Here is a 22,038-nt window from a genome sequence, read left to right as displayed (position 1 = left end):
TGCCTGGACTTTCCGATGTGACGGTGCCGAGAGGACCTTAAAACTCTCTCTCTTTTTTTTTTTTTTTCAAATTTATTTATTTTCAGAAAAACAGTATTCATTATTTTATCACCACACCCAGTGCTCCATGCAAGCCGTGCCCTCTATAATACCCACCACCTGTACCCCAACCTCCCACCCACCCCCCCCCCGCCACTTCAAACCCCTCAGATTGTTTTTCAGAGTCCATCGTCTCTCATGGTTCACCTCCCCTTCCAATTTACCCAAAAGCACATACCCTCCCCAATGTCCATAACCCTACCCCCCTTCTCCCAACCCCCCAAAACTCTCTTTTCTTGAGAGATGAGTCGATATATTCAGTAACGCACTAAATATCTTAATTTAGTGGTATTTAATAATGAATATTTAATACTTTTTTTTTTTTCCCCTGTATCGTCCATCCTTTCAGTGACACTTGAATTGAAGCAGTGATTCTCAAAGTGGAGTCCCTGGACCCCCTGCCTCAGTATCACCTGGAAACTCGTTAGCAGAGCAACTTCCCAGCCTGCCCCAGGTCTGCGGAATCAGAAATTCTGGGCAGGAGGCCCAGCAAGCTGTCCTTTAACAAGCCCTCCAGGTGATTCTGATGCAAACGAAAGATCCACTGAATTAAGGAGCCGCCAATATGCAGATTCTACTCCCTGCTCCCTTCCTCAATTAGAATTTTCAAGATACTCTGTTGAAAGAAAAGTCACCCATGGGGGTTCAGGCTACTTGCTATTATCACCTAAGAAAATTCTTACCGTTGTTTGGTTTGAGGAAAGTAACCTTGGTGAAAACTTACATGTAATTTTTCCAGGCTCTGTGCTGGCTTGGAGGCTTAGGATGCAGGGAACTGGGCGAAGGGAGAGATGAGAAGGCTCCAGCAATCCATTCAGACATGGACCCCAAAGCTTTGCAGGGTAACCTTGTGACAGGTCAGTGAGTGTCCACCTGAATGGGGGCGGAAGAGCTGTCCATTAGCAGAGTAAACCTCGAACCTTCCTGTTTCTCCCTCCCTCCTGCCATCCTGCTCACCACAAACAGAATATGAGAAAACAGTTCATAGGATTAGTGCCTGGGCTCAATCCTATTCCCTGAGCGTTTCCTGAAGGTGAGTGTCCTTAGCCGGGGACTCTTTGGAACCCCAAAGCAGTTTGGAGGTGGGTCACTGTTCAATCTCATGAATGTTTTTTTTTCAAAACACCAGAACACCTTGGTTTAGAAGACACATGTAACTGCAGTAACAGGAATATGCAGGAAGCAAGGGAGAAATTCAGGAACTCTGACTGAAATGAGAGGATTCTCTGATGCCTTAAATGTTTATTTTTTTTATTTTTAATTTTTCTTAGATTTTACTTATTTATTTGACAGACAGAGATCACAAGGAGGCAGAGAGGCAGGCAGAGAGAGAGAGAGGAGGAAGCAGGCTCCCCGCTGAGCTGAGAGCCAGATGCGGGGCTTGATTCCAGGACCCTGGGATCATGACCAGAGCTGAAGTCAGAGGCTTTAACCCACTGTGCCACCCAGGTACCCCTTAAATGTTTATTTTTAATACTCTTTTCTGATGATAAATTGATATATGCTTGTTGTAGAACATTTGGAAACTATGGGAAAGCATAAGGAAAAGGTATCAAGAAACAGACTTAATTGTTGGGGATAGACCAGAGAGGAGGTAGCTGGAGGGATGGGGGAAATCCAGGAAGGGGATTAAGGAACACACCGTTGTGATGAGCGTCAGGTGGTGTATGGAAGTGTTGAATCCCTATACTGTACACCTGAAACTAAGATAACACTGTATGTTAACTAACTGGAATTTATATAAAATGAAAAAAAAGAAAAAAAGAAAGATCAACTATACCTCTGGCACTGATACATCACTAATGATATTTCGTTGTATAGTTCCACAACCGCTTAACCGAAACTCCCAAGTTTCAGAATGTTTTGGAATTCAGAATTGTTTGGATTTTAAAACGATTTGGGTGCAACAACCATTTATCACACAACATTCCATCACGGTCTGGAGCAGCACATATTTCATAATATTTCTACAGCAAAACAGATGCATATTCTTATTAAATTGGATAAAATAGAATCTCACATTTGTTCCAGCCAGGTATTTCTACCAAAGAAATTACAAAAACAAAACAACGAAACAAGAACAAAAACCAAAAACCCTCCAAAACCCAAAACTTTTGACTTTGGAATGCTCTTGAATTCAGAACTGGGAATAAAAGATTGTGGACCAATATTCCTGTCAAGGAACAAAATACTCCAGAGTTTTGTTTCTTTTTTTTTTTTTTTTCATTTTTAAAAAGATTTTATTTATTTATTTATTTATTTGAGAGACAGAGTGAGAGAGCGAGCGAGAGTGCGAGAACACAAGCAGGGGGAGGGGCAGAGGCAGAGGGAGAAGGACAAGCAGGCTCGCCACTCAGCAGGGAGACTGAAGCAGGACGTGATCCCAGGACGCTGGGGTCATGATCTGAGCAGAAGGCAGCTGCTTCACCGACTGAGCCACCCAGGTGCTCCTCAGAGTTTTGTTTGTATTTTTCTTTTGATGTTAAATGCCTGTGAGCATTTCCCCAAGTTATTAAAAACACTTCAAAAACATGTTTTTCAATGTCTATGTGATATTATACCCCAAAGAAAAGAGTTTAATGTAATGACTTCATTTTGGGAATTAGTTTTTGTTGTTGTTAATGCAAATAAAGTTTGGGGGACATATCTGAATATCAGATGGCCTGAATTTCTGAATACTATGTTAGGAAGATCCTTAAAAAGAATTACTGGGTCAACTAGTGTGATCTTTAAGGATCTCGATGATTTTCCAGAAAAGCTATACCAATTTATACTCTTAACACAGCATGAGTGCCTGGTTAATTTGTTTAATTACCCACATTATCATAGGCATGGAAAAAAATACACTTGCATCTCATACATCTTAACAAAGCTCTAATCAATGATAATCATGCTTAGGAGATTTTATTTTTGTTTTTCTTACACAGAAGATAGTGAACAGCTCACTATCTTTGACACAACAAGAAAGAATGGGATCAATGTGAGTTTACCCTCAAGCGGAACCTCATTCAAGCAGACTGAATCCCATCTGGGCAATGACGGAGTTGTCACTTGTCCATGGGGTCTTAACTTAGAAAAAGGCATAGGGGCGGGTATGGGAATAATTCAGACGTCATCATGAGAAGACAAATAATCAGAAGTTAATTATTTGTGAGCTGATTAATTCTGTTTCTAGGCTCCTAAGGACTTGTGTTTCTCTTCCTTTTGGTGTTTTGTATTTCTTGGATGTTTTGCTGCTGCTCAGCAGCCATCAGAAAGAGATGTGAAGACAAAATCATCAGACAAGCTAATAATAATGAATGCTAAGCCTCTTAGTGCTTACAGTGTGTCAATTCTGGTCCTGGGTGCGATATGGGTATCATCTCGTTTAATGCTAAGGGCACTGGTTTAAAAATCAGTAGCTGCAAAGTTTGAAAGCATGTGCTCACTCATCAATCATCCTTCCACCCTAATAAGTTTGGAGGAACTAGAAGTTTAGAATTTCAAAGACCTATCCAAGCCTAGGCTCTTATTACCATGACCCCAAGTATGGCTACAAACCACAAACTTTACCTTTATGCTTTTTTGATCAACACCCTCTACAATATCTATCCAAAGCAGGGGGAAATGACATAAATAAAACACAAGGAAACTCTAGATAATAATAAACAATTGGAAAGTCCTATCTGTACAGGAGGGAGGCCATACCTTTTACAGTACAATAGAGAGTTAGGAGTCTGTCCGGTAACACAGAACAGGGTATATGTAGAGAAGACACAAAGATAAACCCATAATACACACTTCAGAAAACAAACACACAAACACAGTCCTCCCAGATGTGACTACAAATTGGTAATGATAACATCAGGACTCACAACCTCAAGTTTCTTTTCATTTATAGCTTTGGCTAATAATTTTTCTCTTTTCCCTTTATATGTATTTAATCTTACAGGATCATTGATGTAGAGAATGCTACCATTTTCGTATGTGTCTAAAAGAAAACTGAAGAGATACTTCCTTATTATATGGAATGAAAATAACGTCACTCTTTTCCTTGTCTATAAATTCAATTTCTCAATAGTAGAATATAGTATATTCTATAAAACAGCTGAGGTTCAGAGAGAGAGAGAGAAAGAAAGACACACAAAAAATTCCATTTTATTCTGGGAGTGTGTTGAGTTGATCTTCCCAATAATCTTATCTTAGTAAGGGATGTTTCTATCAAAATTATCAAAAGACCAAAAGACAAAAGATGTATTAAGAAGTGAATCATTTCCTTCACTGTGGCTTCTCTTTATAATTTAAGTAACATTCTCGTGACAGGTAGGTGTCAAGTGAGTAGAAAGGCTCCTACATGATTTTTCATTGTCACAATCATATATGTGGTTAATTTTCTAAGTATCCTAGGACTATAGGGTGTGAAAAATAAAAGCAGTAATAGAGGAAATGACCCCTCAAAGAACATACTTTGTTTTTTCCCAAATGCCTAATTGCTTGGGGGAAAATACAAAAAATAAAATAAGCCACCTACTAATAACAGAAATGATTACCAGAAACTCTTTATATACTCAAACTGCACAACTAACATTTCTAAAGCTAATTACAAATTTGGATTCTCTCATTTTAAAAATACACTTCGAAGCAACCCACTTCTGTTTTAATGCTGAACCGAAGTCTGTGCAATTGGCACACTATCAAAGTAAAAAAAAAAAAGCGTCGCTTGAACAAAGTTACCACTTTCAATGTCACTAAATCTTGAACTGCAAAATACCACAAGCTAAAAACTAGTAATACCATGTGGTTATGTTATCTTGCATTTACAAAGGAATGTATAGTTTCCCAAGCCCTAAGGAGCTGAGACCTCTGTTATCACAGCAGCTTTGTTATCTTGGGGAGGTCATTTGCAGCCTCTGAGCCTAACACCTTTCACAGGTTCTTGGGAGGATTAAATGAGAATGTACACACAAAAAAATTTTGCAAATTATAAGATATATGTAAAATGTGGGTTATCATTGTTCTTTTTCCTAGTGACTCTGTAAGGCATAAATCCACCAATCCTCATTTCATCGTTAAGGAAACTGACAACAGCAACAAATAGAAAAAAAAAAAAGTGCCAAGTTAGGATATTCAAGCTCTGTCTCTAAATTGGCCACAAACTGGCTAGGTGACTCTCTGTGACTTTTTTCTTCAGTAAAATGAATGGGTAGGGTGAGGTGATTTTAAGGTCTTCTTGAAGCCAATGGTTCTGTAATCTGGGACTCGGCCATGCCATGGTGGTGAGAAGGCAGCCCTTAGAAAAAATCTTTGGGAGCAGTCCCTCCTGGAGGCCAAGTGCAGCAGCCTCCAGTGCTGGGATGGGGGGCATCCCTAAGCAGTCTCTCAGCTCCCACGATAGCACTGGCATTAGTGAACTCATTTTATTGGATCAAGGGGAGGTTGGAGGATACTAGGAGAATGGCCAGGGCCTCTGGGCCACAGGAAGTACGTACTGGAGGAACTTGAAACAGTAGCTCTTTATTAACTGGTACAGACATTTCACATACTAACTGGTGTCGTCAAATAAGTCTATACCGCTGCACTGTCAGTCTTGCTAACAGCCCCACCATTATCTGGTTCTCAGTTTCAAAGAGATAGCCCCTTCTGTGGGCCACTCACCTTTCTTGACTGAACTCCTACCGTGCTAGGGAGAGAGATGTGAAAGGGCTACTTTTTTTTTTTTTTGAAAGGGCTACTTTTTGAATTATGAGTGCACATCGTGGTCACATGGGACACTTGAAAAAGACTGGAGCCACTGACTTCGGTCTCTACTAATGATACTCTACCAGCACTAACACAACTTTCTGTGATGACAAAAATACTCAGTATGTGTCTGTCCAATATGGCAGCCACCAGCCACATATGCTTATTGAGTACTTACACTCAGTAAGTGCGACTGGGCAATGGAGGAACCGGATTTTAATTTTAACGTATTTAAATTCAAATAGCCACACGTGGTTAGCTGTTACCTTATTAGACACTACAGCTCTAGGCTGCCTTACATGCTAGTTCTCTTGGACCTATTTCAGACCCCAGGAGCCCATTCTGGACAACACTCATTTGAGAAGTTTTTACTGACCTTCTCCTGTGGCTGGGCACCATTTAAGTGTCTTAAAACAATGGTGAATGAGAGCCATGGACACTTCCTGCCCTCATGGTGTTTCTCAGCTAGACTGATTTCCGAAGACCTCACAAAGCCTTGAAGTGGTTCACAGGACTGTGCTTAGGAAAAGGTGGGTGAGTAGATATGGTAATGCTACACTAAGCATGAAAGCACAGCTTTTTCATTTCTTCATAATTACTGTTAGAGAAGCTGGGGGAAAGTTTAAAAAGAGATAGCTGGATGATTACTGTTCATTCACTTACAAGTAAAGTAACATATCCCAGGTATGGGAAATTATCTCTAATTCCCTTTTGCACAAACATAAATTTACTTAAAAGAAAAAGTCAGGGCGACCTGCATTCTTAAGCCCAAGGAAGAGTAAATGGTATTTAATTATAACAACAATCATAAAAGTACATGTGGATTTCGAGCTTCAAGCGGTGGACAAGGGAACATTTATACCAATTAGCAGTGAAATGATCAGGTTTTCGTGAAGGTATCTCTTATATAAGAGAGGCTGATTGCATCTTTATCTCTACAATTCAACTCTTAGCTAAGATTTTCTTAGTGGTTTTAATGGGATGTGATGAGCAAAACTCTATTTGCTTTTCCCCCAGGAAACTAAGGCGGAGGTATTTTTATCTACAACACAAAACTAATACTAACAACATAATTTCTACAAAACATAAAAGTGGTTTGGTTTAATGCTTTTCCAATTTCCAAAACCGCTTCCCCTGTCCTCCTGTTGTTAATTCTTTCCTACCCTCACCACCCCTTCTCACCTTACTGAAATTTAGAGTGATACAGAGAACAAAACAAAATACTGAGGACTGATTTATGTTCTTGTTTGAACCCGAATTCAGGCTTGCCTAAATTTAAAAGGACAAGGGATGTCATATTCTGAGAGACGGTGTTTTTACGTTAATTCTCTTCACTGTTTTATCACATGAGGCAAAATACTCACTGAGCCAAGTAACTGCGTCTTGCTCCGCAGGCCAGCAGGGTCCTACTTGGATAATACCATCAAGCCAACCTGACCTCCTAGCCTTAAAAAGATACTCTGGTCCCTGATCAAAGTTGGACCACTGATTTGGGGGCTAATAAACAACTCTTACACATCTACACACATGCAGGCACATTCCCATCACTTTTCCTCTCTGGACTGGGAAAGATAAATTACAGTGTTCTGAAAACAGAAGTTCAAATCTTAGCTCCAAAAGTGCAAATTGCATGTAGGGACTATCATCTGTAGGAAAGGTCAAATTTCAAATGTTCCACTGGCCCCATGCTCTATAGAATATTACTAAAAATTTGGTGACAGCTTTAGAGATAAACATGTAAACTGAGAGTGGCCCTGGGGTCCTTATTCATATTCAGAAACACCAAATGGAGTAGTCACACACCATTTTATGGCCAGAAGGGCTTTAAAAAGAAAGGGGTTAATTTTTTGGAAACTACAGAGATGAATTTTTAAAAACTACATTTCAAGCAATTTAAATAGTTACTCGTATAAGGCCTTTGAATCATAGATCTTGTGGCTTTTGTGTTTTGCTCTACTGGCATGGGAAGGTGATGCAAGGAAATGTACATTTTTTTTTTTTTTAACTACAATACAGAAAGACGCAGCCATTTCAGACAGGATGGAGAAAATTAAGATGAAAATGTCTCTGAAAGTTTCCACTTACATGTTTCAGGTGCTGGGACCAAGTTATTCTGGTTGGAGAGTGATAGCTAGAAAATTCACTTCTTTGACATTCAACATGTTTACATTCCCCAAATATGGCAGTTTGTCCAGATTTTCACCTCTCTTATAAGAGGATGGTGCTTTTTCAGAACCACTTGCCCTTGATAATTCAAAAAGAAAAAGCCAAAACGAAAACGAGTGTTGAAAAGACACAACCTGAAATACTTTGGGGGTTTCTGTAGGCTTTATATTTTTAAAAATACCGGCCTGTATTTATAAATAATAATGACAGTAAATTACATTTGTTGAAAACTTTTGTGTGCTGGGAACTTCACTAGGAATTTCATATTTCATATTATTAGCTTGTCTGCTGGGTGAGAGAACATGGCTCAGAGAGGCTAAATGCCTTCGCTAAGGTCACAGTGCTGGAGAGGAGATGGCATGCAATCTGGATCCGTATCCACCTGGCTCTTAAAGTTACTCCTTTCTTATGCAACACTAACATCCGCTATAATTTGGGGAGACTACATCCCTCTTCCCAAAGGAAACACGATCAATCTTCCATGGGCTACCAGTAAAATGTCCAAGTAACCGGACAAAGCTGCGGGTCCTACAGCAACTTGATTATTTGTATAAGAGGAATTAATTAACTTGTTAGTACTAAAATGGTTATATTTCACATATTAGAATTAAATTAGGATAATTAGACTTAAATAATTTTTTTCTATTGCAGTTTCTTCAAATAAAAGTACTACCGGGTAGCTTATTAAAAAATGAGCCAGATCAGTCTCTAAAGGTGAATTAAAGCGCAGGATACCTGTCCCTAAGTCATGGAACATGGCAGTGAAAACACCGTATGAGGAATCTCACTCTGGGGCTCAGTCTCAGAAGAGCCTCACCATTCTTGGCAAAGAATTCTCACAATTCTCACCAAATTTCTGCCCAAGCAGAAAATGCCCGAAGCAGGCTCTGATGTACCATTCAGGGCTCAAGTACCATATTTTCCATCCTTATGTCAGAGATCATCCATGAAATCACACAGTCCTTGACTAAGTTCATCTGCAAGAATGCAGATGTGTATGCCTGTTGGGGCTGCCTGTCACCTTAGTGAAGGGCAAGTTTCTTGAGAACTTGGATGGGCCAATAGTGCCTTGACCTCTCTCAGGTTCCATACTTGGTCTGGGCTATTTGCCTCCTTGCCCTTAACTGAGAATTTCAGCTTATTTATCAGCCAGAAAAACCTGCAAGGTCCTATGCCTTTTGGGAGCTGCAAGTGCCTGCTGGCCTCATCTATCAAGGGCAGGTACCCCTTGACTTCCAAGTATACAGTGTGGGTGCCAAGCAGGTCTCACACAAGGCAAGGTGCTGGTGGGTTGTCCCCAAGAGAGGCTGGCGAGGTCCACACAGAGCTCACTGCAGGTGCGACAGCTACAACAAGTTTGGCCAAGGACCCTGAAGACAGGTGAGGCATATGTTGTTCAAGAAGGACGTGATAAACCAGGTTAGGAAAAGAAATACCATTGACCCCTTATTCTGGCTGAAAAACTCAAGAGTTAGCATAGATTGCTTAGCTTTCCCTCTCTCCCTTCTTAACATCGAATCCAACAGCAAGTGCTGCTGATTCTACCTTCAACTTGTATCTCCGGTCTGTCTACCCCTCTCCATCCCTACTCCAGTCACCATCATTTCTCACCTGGCCCACTGTTATTGTCATGGTAACTGGCTTCTCTCTTTTCAGTTCCCACTTGGCACTGAAGTCCCCAGGATCACTCTAGTTTGGGTGATTTGCTGGGAGAAATCACGAGACTCCGCACGTAGTTGTACCTACGCTTTGATTTATTAGAGCCAGATCTTATCTGCTTCCAGCTCAGCCCCTGACTGGAGACTCTGACCACACACCTGCCCTCGCCCTCCCCTCCAGCTGCCCCCTGCATCCACCTAAGCCTCTTCTTTCCCTACACAGTCTCTGTTTCCTGCTGCTTTTTCCTCACACCACAAACTCTGCTTCTCTCTCTGGATCTACAGTCTCTACGTTCCTGCCACCATCTGCCTTGTATAAAAATCACTTGTGCTTAATCTTGCTGTGGTCATACACCCTTCAGGGAATCTGGGGCTGTGGCTCTGAATCGCACGGTACCCACAGCCACAGTCTTGCTACAGGGTCGGCACTGTACCCATCATGACCCCCGCCCCCCTTTTTGCCAGGCTGCTCATGCCATCTCTCTGTTCTGGGCCACCTCAATCCTCTCTCATCATTCCCCTTTCTAAGCTTGTGGGTGATTCTTTGCAGGGTGAGGGAAAGAAAAAAACAGGGAGCAGAGGACAGTGACAGTCAGAAGTGGCAGAAGCTGCTGTGTGTAGACACAGGTTCCGATGGATCTGATACTGTTCTGCAGACCTATTTTTGTTTGTCTGTTCCTTATGGCATGGACCCTCAGGGCTAAAAGGACTTTGGAGATCACTGAGTTCAACCACCTCCTTTACTGATGAGGAAACTGTGGTGTGAGGAGAGGATGGGAAGGAGGAAAGCAGCATTTATGGAGGGCTTATCATCTGCTTTGACCACACGTTCCAGGTCCCACAGCCAGCCGAGTGAGTGGCAGAGTTGGGGCCATACGCTTTCATCTATTACTTACACACTCATATCACACAGAGAAAAGGGCTTATATTTAATACATAGAGATACTTGGAATTCCTATCTCAAAAGGTAAATGGTTTTTCCCTCTGTATCATCCAGTATGTATTTTTAGCTCAGTGAAACATACAAAACATAAACATTACATTTCAATCATCTTGAAGTGTATAGTTCAGTGGAATTAAGTTCATTAATTTTGCAGGGCAACCATTCCATTACTCAACCAATACATTTTTAAGAGTATTTTCTGGAGCGCCGGATGGCTCAGTCAGTTAAGTGTCCAACTTGATCTCAGCTCAGGTCTTGATCTCAGGGTTGTGAGTTCAAGCCCCGAGGTGGTCTCCACGCTGCACGTGGAAACTACTTAAAAAAAAAATATATATATATATATATATATATATATATATATATATATATATATATATTTTCTGCATAGTAAATTCAAAATGAGATTCAAGAATGCCCCCGCCCCTCCCCCCGAAAGGAAAAGAGGGGTAGGAAATAAACTTTGGGGGTTAGATTTCATCTAACAGAACCTTTCATACCTAGTAGGTTCTCTGTGACATATTCTCCCAGTCTGGAAACCAGTACTCTGAGAACGTTTGTGGCCGGGTGAAAAGGTAGCCTTTGTTGTTTCCTGAGACTCTATACTAGTTGTATCTGCTTTCAAAAATGTTATGCAACCCAGGAAATCACAGGCTTCCATGCCTCCTCCATAAAAGGACAAGGGAAACAGTATTTCTTGGAAAGAGAGGCATTTACCAGCATGCTACATCTAGATGGAGCTGTCCCTGCCGCTCCCGTCTTTTTCTAAGCAGGATTTAAAAGTGTTGGCACAGAGCACAAAGAACGTCCCTCAGCTATTCAGCCTTTAGTTCAACTCCACAATATATTTAGCAAGATTTCTTTCTTCCTTTTTTTTCCCCCTTCCCTTCTTGGTTTAATGACCTCAAATGTACCAACATCCTGTCTTACCTAATCCCCTAACAAGTTCTATCGAATGCCAGGACAGAATCAGACAGCACTGCAGGCAGTGAGATCATTCACTAAGAATTCATTTTTATTCCAAAAATTAGGAGTGCCAGACCATTTCACACAGTCTATCACACAGCCAGAAAATTAGCCTGGCACTTGAAGAGAGACATCTAAACTAATTTTTTAAAACCACCTCCTGTCCTAGGTCATTTACAACCCGATGGACTTTCTCCTCAGAAAAAGATGCATATACACAACCTATTTCCACATTCTGGTAGAGGTTCTAAGGGTCGCCTATGAATCCACAGACCTTAGGTTCATTTTTGCTAGAAATGAACTCCAGAAGAGTTCACTTTGTCTGCAGGCCTCTGTACTGGGTCCCTGGAGCCTCCCAGAGTGACCTTCTTTGGTACCACTTCAGTCTCGAGATGAAAATGACTTTTCTTCTTTTGGCTGCAGGAACATTCCCACATGGCTTCTGGTCAAACTCACCATCGACACAGCTACATCGCTCACCAAGTCAGCTGACCGCTCTGGGAACACTCATTTCTCACACCAGCCCATGACGAGCCTGCTCTACCCTCCTGTTCCTGGGTTCTGTTCTTCCTTTTGCTGTCATGGATCCTGCTATCCCCTTTCTCTGCCTGTCACTTTCTTTGTTGGTCCTCTGTGGCACTCTTATAATGAAAAACATTAGACCTTTTTTCTTTACCATAAAAGTAATAATCTTCATTTTGTATTCCATTCCTTTGCTTTTTCTCCAACAGCATCCTTCGGCCTTTCACCCCTTCAGCCCCGGGGACACCAGCCCAGCTCGCTGAGCAGCAGTCCCTGTGGTCTCCATCCAGCCGGAGAAAGGGCTTCTCCGCCAGGAGCAGTGCGGTGCCGTAGGAGGACAGTAAGCCTGAAGTCAGACAGACCGGAGTCCAATCCTGACTTGCTAGCTGATGGATTTTGGTCGCTAATTTAAATAAAGGCTCAGTTTCCAAAAAGAAAATGATGGGGATGATAGCAACCAACTTGTAAGGATTTTTAAGAATGACTGAATGAACTGATACAGACACAGTTCCCAAGAAGGTGCCTGGGAGATGGTGGTTCACACCCCTCCCCCAACTCTTCTTTTATTGGGTTCAGCCCACATTCTGCATTTTAGAAGCAACCCCAGCTGCTTTCTATTAGGTAGCTGGGACCACATATGCTTGGAGTCTTAAGTATCTTTTTAACAGGTTAATTGAACATAATTCATATACCACGAAATTCATAGTTTTAAAGTGTACAAGTCAATGACTTTTAGTACATTTACAGAGTTATGCAACCATCGCTACTAATTTCTGAACATTTCACCACCCCAAAAAGAAGCCCCATCCCCATTAGTGGTTATTCTTCATTTCCCCCTTCCCTTCAGCCCTTGGCAACCCCTTACCCACTTTCTGTCTCTTTGGATTTGCTTTGTCTGCAAATTTCATGTAAATGGAATCAGATACTATGTGGCTTTTTCCACCTGGCTTATTTCACTTAGTGCAATGTTTTCAAAGTTCATCCACATTGTCATATGTATCAATATTTCCTTTTTATGGCTGATTAATAATCCATTGCATGTGTATATCCTATTCTGTTTATCCATTTATCAGTTAGTGAACATTTGGGTTGTTTTCATTTTGGGCTATTATGAATAATGTTGGTATGAGCACTTAACTACACTTGGATATATGTGGACATGTTTTCAATTCTCTTGGATATATACCTGGCAGAGCAATTACTGTGTGATGACTAATTTTATGGACCAATTTGGTTAGGCAATGGTACCCAATATTAAGTCAAACATATTTTAATATTGTCATGATAGTATTTTTTTAGATGGGATTAATACTTAAATCACCAGATTTGTGTAAATCAGATCATCCTCCATAATGTGGGTGGGCCTTACCTAATCAGTTGGAGGTCTTAAGGAAAAAAACAAAAACATGATCTCTCCCAAGGAAGAAGGAATTCTGACAGCTGACAGCATTTAGACGTGCTCTGCAACATCAGCTTTTCCTTAGGTCTTCAGCCTGCCAGGGTACCTACAGACTTTGGACTTTCCAGTCTCTACAATCATGAGACAGCTCTTTAAAATAAATCTTTCAGGGCGCCTGGGTGGCTCAGTGGGTTAAATCCTCTGCCTTCGGCTCAGGTCATGATCTCAGGGTCCTGGGATTGAGCCCTGCATCAAGCTCTCTGCTCCGCGGGGAGCCTGCTTCTCTTCCTCTTTCTCTCTCTCTGCCTGCCTCTCTGTCTACTTGTGATCTCTGTCAAATAAATAGAATCTTTAAAATAAAATAAAATAAAAATAAAATAAATCTTTCTTTGTATAGGTATACATCCTATTGGTTCGGCTTCTATAGAGAACCCTGAGCAATACACTGGGTCATGTTGTAATTCTATACTTAACATTTTTAGGAACTGCAAGCTGTTTTTCAAAAGGCTGAGCCATGTTCCAATCCTACTAATAACAATGCACAATGGTTTGGATTTCTCCGCATTCACACCAACACTTATTACTATCTTTCTGTCTTTAGCCATCCTAGTGGGGGTAACGTGGCACCTCATTGTGGTTCGATTTGCATTTCCCCAGTGACTAATGGTGTTGAGCATCTTTTCATGAACTTTTTGTCCATTTGTATGTGTTTGTTGGAAAAAATGTCTATTTTAATGCTTTGCCCATTATTATTTGGGTCATATGTATTTTGAATGTTGTATTGTAAGAATTCTTTGTAAATTCTGATACCATTGATCCAATATACAATTTGCAAATATCTTCTCCCATTCTGTGGATTACTTTTTCACTTTCTTAATGGTTTCCTTTGAAACGCAGCAGTTTTGGATTTTATTAAGTTCCATTTATCTATTTTTTCTTTTGCATTATGCTTTTGGTATTACATCTAAAAAAATTGCTTAATCTTAGGTCACAAAGATTTATTCCTGCTTTCTTCAAAGAGTTATACATTTAGTTTGCATTTAGTAAGAGCTCTTACATTTAGTTTTATGATCTATATTGAGTAAATTTTTGTATATAGTATAAGGTAGGGGTCAAATTTCATTCTTTTGTGTGTGAATATTCAGTTGTTCCAGCACCATTTGTTGAAAAGACTGTTCTTTCCCTATCAAATATTCCTGGCACCCTTATTGAAAAACTTTGACCACAAACATAAGGATTTATTTCTGGGCTCTTAATTCTATTCCATTGTCCTATGACTACACTGTCTTGATTACTATAACTTTTTTGGATGTTTTGAAATCAGAAGGTGAGTTCTCCAAATTATTTTTAAAGATTTTATTTATATATTTGACAGACAGATAAAGAGAGATAGATAGGTAGGGAGAGAAGCAAGCAGAGGGAGAGGGAAAAGCAGGCTCTCCGCTGAGCAGGGAGCCCAATGTGGGACTTGATCCCAGGACCTTGGGATCATGACCTAACCTGGAGGCAGATGCTTAACCAACTCAGCCACCCAGCTGCCCCTCCACTTTTGTTCCTTTTCAAAAATTTTTCACCTATTTTGGCTCCCTTGCATTTCCATATGAATTTTTAAATTAGCCCATCAGTTTCTATTAAAAAAAGGGGATTACACTGAATATGCAAATTTGGGTAGTGTTGCCATTTTAACAAAACAGAGTCTTCTGATCCATGAACACTGGATGTCTTTCCATTTATTTAACTCATAATTTCTTTTGTGTATAAGTCTTGCACTTCTTTTGTTAAATTAACGAGTATCTCATTCTTTCTGGTACAATTGTAAATGGAGTTATTTTCTTAATTTTATTTACAGAGTCTTTTATTGCTAGTATATAGAAATAAAATTGATTTTTATATACTAACCTTCTGTCCTGCAACCTTGGCTAAACTTGTTTGTTAGCTCTCTTTTTCTCTTTTTTTGTGGACTGGAGTCTTAGATATTTTTAAGTATTCCAAAGCACAGGTAGATTCCAGCACATAAACTCAACACTTAAACCGCACTGCAAAAAAAGTCCATGCTTCCAGTTCCTCCTCCCTTGGCACTGGGTGATATTCCTGCTACTGGGTCATATCTTAGCAGCATTCCTACTCTTCAACAAACCATACAATCATTTGAAGACGTAAGTTTCTGGAACTCCAGGATACAGTGTGAAACATAAACCTATTTTCCACAAAGGGGTGTTAAAAAGACGGGTCATGTTCTCAGCCTATTCAATTAGGTCTACTGGAGTGGACATCATTAGGTAAAGATGCTACAGGGTCTAGCCTCACCATTCTCAAAGTAATAGAGTTTAAAGTGTTGTTTCAATGGGAAACCACATCTCATGGAGTTTCGAATGAACCTTTACAAAGGAAACTTCCCAATGAGCAGAGACTTCTTATAGGTTTTCATATAGATCCTTCTTACCTACACCTTTACACCTCAGGATGGACTCCCAATGTACATTTCTTGGAGGAGTGATGGTGGTTACTCTCACAAAAACCGCTAACCTTGGCACAAATGATATATAGCTTTTATTGGGCTATATTTGCTTCAGGTTTAAAAACTGATTTCCAGCCAGCCAGCATTCAGAGACCTGTTTTGCATCTGGATCCATGAGTCACTTATTTAAGTATGCATTTGCCCAGAATACCCGGGCATGTGAAAGGATCAAAATATCACACTTTGATTGATTCAGAAAGTTATTTTCTACCACTACGCAGTCTGAGAATTTCTATGCGGCGTCTGACTAAGTGGGGAGGTGTCAGAGCAGACAGCCAGGAGTTACTGTGTAGAAGACCTTGTCCCTCCTCTCAGGCACCAAGATCCCAGGGAGTAAAAGTCCCAGCTCTCCAAGGCAAAATGTGTCCGTGTGATGCTCCTATGAGCATAATCTGGGTATCGGAGTCGTCTTTTGAAGGGATCCTGGTATTTCGGTTTGACAAAAATCGAAAAACATTTAGAAAGAAAATCGGATTTGTGTGTAAATGAAGAATATTCCTGAAAAGAAACTCTATTACGAAACTGAAATCTGGAGACCGCGGTGGTGCTAAGTTGAGTCATCAGTTCCCTTTACACCCTAATAATTGACGGCACTTTGATCACAATGACTGCTCTGGGTGATGATGCTTTTGTGTTTGCTTTTTTAAGTACTTCCTTGTGTAAACAGGTTGTCTCACTATCGTCTTGCAAACATGTTTACATTTGGGGGATCATGGGGAACATCTGTTAGAAACAGATTTCACGCTTTTCTGTCAACTTGGGGAAATCTGAATCATATTTCTTGGTAAAATAAAAAAGCTTTGGGATTGTTAAATGAAGTTCTACTGGAAGGGGGCTTGATGGGGTATCTGATTACCCTTTATATACGTACTTAGAAATTTGTCTTGAAAACATCCTTTTGAAGTAGGCAGAAACAAACATTAATTATTCACCGTATTTTTAGAGATGAGGACAAGGAGGTATAGAGAAGGGAGGGGGCCTGGTCAGTGATTGAGAAAGTGGCAAAGGAGGGACTACACATGCCACAGGCTTTTTGATAAACATTCCTCAGGGATCGAGGGTCCCATGATATAATTTTCCAAAGAAAAATGTAACATTCCTTACCAATCTTTTCTTTTTCTATTTTTTTTTTTTTAGATTTTATTTATTTATTTGACAGAGAGAGATCACAAGTTAAGCAGAGAGGCAGGAGGAGAGAGAGAGGTGGGGAGGAAGCAGGCTCCCCACCGAGCAGAGAATCCAATGTGGGGTTCGATCCCAGGACCCTGAGATCATGATCTGAGCCGAAGGCAGAGGATTAAACCCACTGAGCCACCCAGGTGCCCCAATCCCTCCCAATCTTATTAAGAAGATGTCTTATTCTGGAGAGGGCAAGAGGAGGGGCTCAGTAATGGACCGTAAGACTGCAGTTTTTAAATTCAGGTCCCAGATGAGAGACCTAGAGGTTTGCTTAGAACTCCAAGGAACCTCAGAATTCTAAATCCAAACCTGCTTTCTGAAAGGTCATCATGTCAAGGTAGCCGGACAGAACATATTTCATGCAATTTGTTAGCTTGATTTTTAATATTATCATGTTTAAACATAGGGCATATGAGTTTCATTTGTGTCCTTCCTTGCTGCTAGCCGCACAAACGTTAGGGCCAGGCCTTCCTGGTGGCTGCTGGGGTCTGGGCACTTGTGGATGATACAGGCCATTGTATCACCGACCGACCCTCTGGGGGTGAATGATAACTCATTATTTTAAGGAAGTGGAGGTGGCTTTAAGGGGCTTTTAGAATATCAAGGTGTTTATACAACAAATGTTTCCTTCACTGTTGTTTTGAAGAGACTGTCCTGAAAGAGGTTAGGCAAATCTTTTCCAGTCTAGCTGCTCGGCAGCCACATACGTCAGTCAGGCTCTTGCTATGGGCTAACTAAGCAAATCTTATTCTTTTTTTAAATCCCTGAATTTTTCATCTCTTGTGATTTCTTTATTTCATACCTACTTTGTCGCCCATTTGTCAGCGGCTAGTTTGAGCAACGCAACCCGTGGGAACCAAACCAACAAGCAGTGAGACATGCCAAGGAGGGACCAAATGTAGCCGGGATGAGAAAAATACCAATGAACGTTAGGATGACCTATAAGAAATAATTAAGTAGCTATACATCAAATGCATAAATATGATTCATTTTAAATGCCCCCACACGTTACACCCACTTTTAGGAGTTTCCCGAAGTAATTTAAAACCATTTCATGTTGCTTCCTGTTTTTCAGTCCTTTTATCTGTTGATGGGGGTGGCAATTCTACTGTTACCAACTGAACAAGAAGAAAAGTAAAGGATGGGGCAAGTTTCCTCATTTTAGTCATCAGAATCTGCTTTCAGAGGCCTCCTCTATAGATTTTAAATTCCAAAATGTGGGGCTCTATGCCACAAAGTAATTAAGATGTATCGTGCATTATAACCACAGATTGCACCAACACTTTCTCTTGGAGTTAATAAACTTCTTGCATCAACTTTGGGCCACCTGTTCCCTCCCAAGCTTCCTGCCAAAACAACTGATCCTTAGAGGAAAGAAGATGGGTCAGAGGCTCACTGGCCCTGGTGTGTGGCCAGCACATTTCTCTTTTCTTCCTTGAGATAAGGACTGCCCAGGAAAAGACCTTTTCCCATTTCGGAGCTAAAGTTTCAGAAACACGAGACGATTCCAAAGATATCTGTTCCATAAAATTATCATTAGGCACCAACAGCAGCTCTGGGGAAGTGGCCACCTCTTCTTATTTGCCTTTAATAGCTCATTATTTTAATCAAGGAGATGATTAATGAAAAGCAGCTCCACACTCTGCAAGAAATAAATATCGATTAAGTACCACAGCGGGGTGGGAAGCATTTTGGGAGTTGTCTAGCACAACCCACCCTCAAGGACTTGACCACCAAGTGGTTGCTTTTGATTAAGAATATCCATTGAGAAGAAAGGAACTTATCTCTTAAGCAGCCAAGTCCATTTTGGAGAAGTGTACGCACAATATCATTGCACGTATTACTAGAGAGTTCTCTCTAAGGCAAATATGCTTCCTTATAGCTTAAAAACACTGGTCTGCCCTCCAGAGAAACCAGAGAAAGGATGACACGGGTTAGGGAGTAACCATGGCTCCCTTTCTTTTAACCCCAAGTCTTTTCTCTGAAAAATTGTTTCCAGTTCCTTCAGATTTCACTGGGGACATGTTTTCAGGTTCTCTCACTATCATTGTCTTGGACCATTGTTCTTAGAAAATTTAAGCTCTAAACTGAAAAAAAATTTTTAAAAAATTTAACATCGCAGAACAAGCAACAATACATTTGCCAACTCACCCATCAAAATGTGACCTCAAATACGGCATAATATTAATAGTGAGGGGCACACAGAGTTATCTATCAATTTCTTAGTCCTTCAGTGCAGACCAGACCATTACTCCATTAACATTGTGGGCAGTCCCGTCACATCAATGCCTAAGACTGAGCTTGTAGAAATTAAACCAACGCCTTCTTGTATATTGCTACTGCCTTTTATTTTCCATATACCCCACTGGTGAGGCTAATTATTTTTTTTTGGGGGTGGAGGATATAACTATAAGGTCTTGACACTTATTTCTGTTATTAAATGTCAACTTTTTCAGGTGGAGTTCCTTGTTTTTTCTTCTTTCTTCTGTTTACACACTCAGCGGCAAAGGAAAACATGAAAGAGAACAGTGCCCAAGAGATTTTTTTTTTTTAAATTATGAATTGTACTAGGCTTACAAAGCAGTGGGCAGTCAGGGTGAACACTCACTCAGTAAACAATACCCTTTAGGAACTGGCTTACTGTGTACGCTGTGTTGGATCCTCCTCCATCAATTCCAAGAGGAAACTCAGAATATTTATTATATCTATTTATTTCTCCTACTGAGAACTATCTAAGATAAGAGGATGTTTAATGATGGAACATATTTCAGGATTTCTGCTCTGTGCAGTGTTCTGCCCATGGGGCGTGAGGACTGACACAAGTTCCAACCTCATAATGAAACCAGACACAGTTCACTTCCTTTTTTTCTGAAACTACCCCCTCACCTGGGGGATGTCTTGAGATGACACAGAGTTAGTCATGTATCACTAACCTGAGATACTGAAGGGAATAATTGATACTCACTATCATTAACAATAATATTATTTAAAACATCCTCCTGGGAAAGTGGACGACATTTGCTTGGGATTGAATAGAGCGTTGACCATGGTTACCTGTCCCAGCTGCCAATCCCTACAGTCTCAACAGGAGAAAGGAGGCATTTCAACTCCAGAGCTGTTTTCTCTTATAATTGGCATAACAAAGAGAGATCGAGGTATCTAGTCAGATGGGTGGACACTGGGGCTACATTCCTATAGTATTACCATACCCCTTATTAATTGAAAGTGGACAATCAAGAAATCACAATGTACTCTTCGTCTAATCCTCACTGTGCCCCCAGGCTTTTGGAAGATAGCCTGACTACTGGAGATCCAAGAGAGAGGACCAATCCAATCCACAACATGGCTGTTAGGTGGGCACTCTGCTTTCCGCAGTCTGGAGGAAGAGAACCAAAGCAAGGGGCAGTAGAGAATGTCTGCCATCTCTCCAGGCAAGTGGGCAAAAACCAAAAACCAAGCAAGTGTGAAAAAAAAAATTCCCAAATAAATGTGGAACCTAGACCTTGTCTGATCTCAGGGACCCCCCCAAAAAGTCTTCAGTTTTGACTGTTTTCCAGTGATAAGTTTTGTATTAAGGACATAGGAATGATCTGCCCCATCCTTGGGCTTCCTGTTTACTCTTCCTCCCTCTATCAGGAATCAATCACTATTCTTGAGCTCTGGATCCTACCTCTTCTTCCTCACTCAAGGAATTTGTTCCTGCATTTGTCCTCACTCACCTTGTAGCATCAATTTTTTTCTCTCTCTCCTGGACCACTGGCTTGCAGACATGCTGAATATCTCCCATCTTATGGTTCCTTCTTGAGTCACTGACCCCTCCAAGGCCCCTCTTTATCTGTCTCTGTTTCAAAGGAAGACCTAACTTGAGGGAGTTGGCTAGACTTGCTGCTCTTTTCTCATTTCTAATTCTCTCCTTGACCTGCTGTAAGTAGGTTGTGTGTTACTAACAGTTGCAGTGTCAGAGAAACTGCTTTGATCAAGGTCACCACGTTTTCCCAATTCTATGCTCAATTCTCTCTTCTCATCTGACATGACTTCTCAGCATCATTTGACCCAGCTGTCCACTTCCTCCATGAGATGACTTCTTCCCATGTCTTTTGTGGCATCACATTGTCCTGGATTCTCACCTGCCTCATCCGTGACTCCTTCCCAGTCTCCTTGGCTGGCTTCCCTTCTACATGCTCATGTTCCAGGCCTCCAACTTAGGACCTTTTCTCCTCTCTAACTATACTCACTCCCAGGCCTACGGCTTTTGTTACCTGTATGCTGAGGGTTCCCACATGCATTATATCTTGCTCTAACCTCGTCCCTGATTTCTGTATCCAGTTACCCTCTCAGCATCTGAACTGTATATCCAACATGCATCTCAAACACAACATGGCCCAAATAGAGTTCTTGTTCCCACCCTCCCTACCTCACTCTGTTGCCTGAAACCTTTCCTTTAGACTTTATCCTGTTCTTAGCATAGAGTCCGAAGTCCTTAACTCAGGCCTGTTGTGCCCTGCCCTGGCTTCTTCCTCATTCATCTCTGTCCTTCTTTTCTTCCCCCTTCTCCAGCCACTTTAGCCTGGGGGCCCAGTCCTCCATTCATATCCTGTCTGCTTTGGCACTCTTGCCCTTTCTTTTGCCCCAGCCTAGAAGGCCCTTCTCCCAGGTCTTGGCATGCTAAGGTCCTTCTCTTCATTCAGATCTTAGCTCCGTGTCAGGTACTACCTGACCTTCCAATACATGTTTCCCTACACATCTCCCTCAGCACAGTGCTCCATTCTACTTCCTTCATTCTTCACTCTCTGAAATTATTTTGTTTATCATAGGATTTCTGGCTTACACTCTATATTCCTGAAACAAAATGGGAACTTCCCCAAGAGCAGGA

The 22,038-nt window shown here is 41.0% G+C and overlaps 1 protein-coding gene across 1 annotated transcript in view; it reads right to left on the bottom strand.

Moving 5' to 3' along the window:
• The window catches only part of BACH2 (BTB domain and CNC homolog 2), a 363,936-nt gene that overhangs the window by 159,213 nt on the left and 182,685 nt on the right, over positions 1–22,038 (bottom strand). The window contains exon 3 of the mRNA XM_044245496.1: positions 824–972. The gene's annotated coding sequence lies outside the window, so the exon portion shown is untranslated. The remainder of the gene's footprint in view (positions 1–823; positions 973–22,038) is intronic.

Source organism: Neovison vison, chromosome 1 (genome assembly GCF_020171115.1).
Source record: "Neovison vison isolate M4711 chromosome 1, ASM_NN_V1, whole genome shotgun sequence".
In the NCBI taxonomy this organism is placed as follows: Eukaryota; Metazoa; Chordata; class Mammalia; order Carnivora; family Mustelidae; genus Neogale; species Neogale vison.
This window is presented reverse-complemented; position numbering and strand designations above follow the sequence as displayed.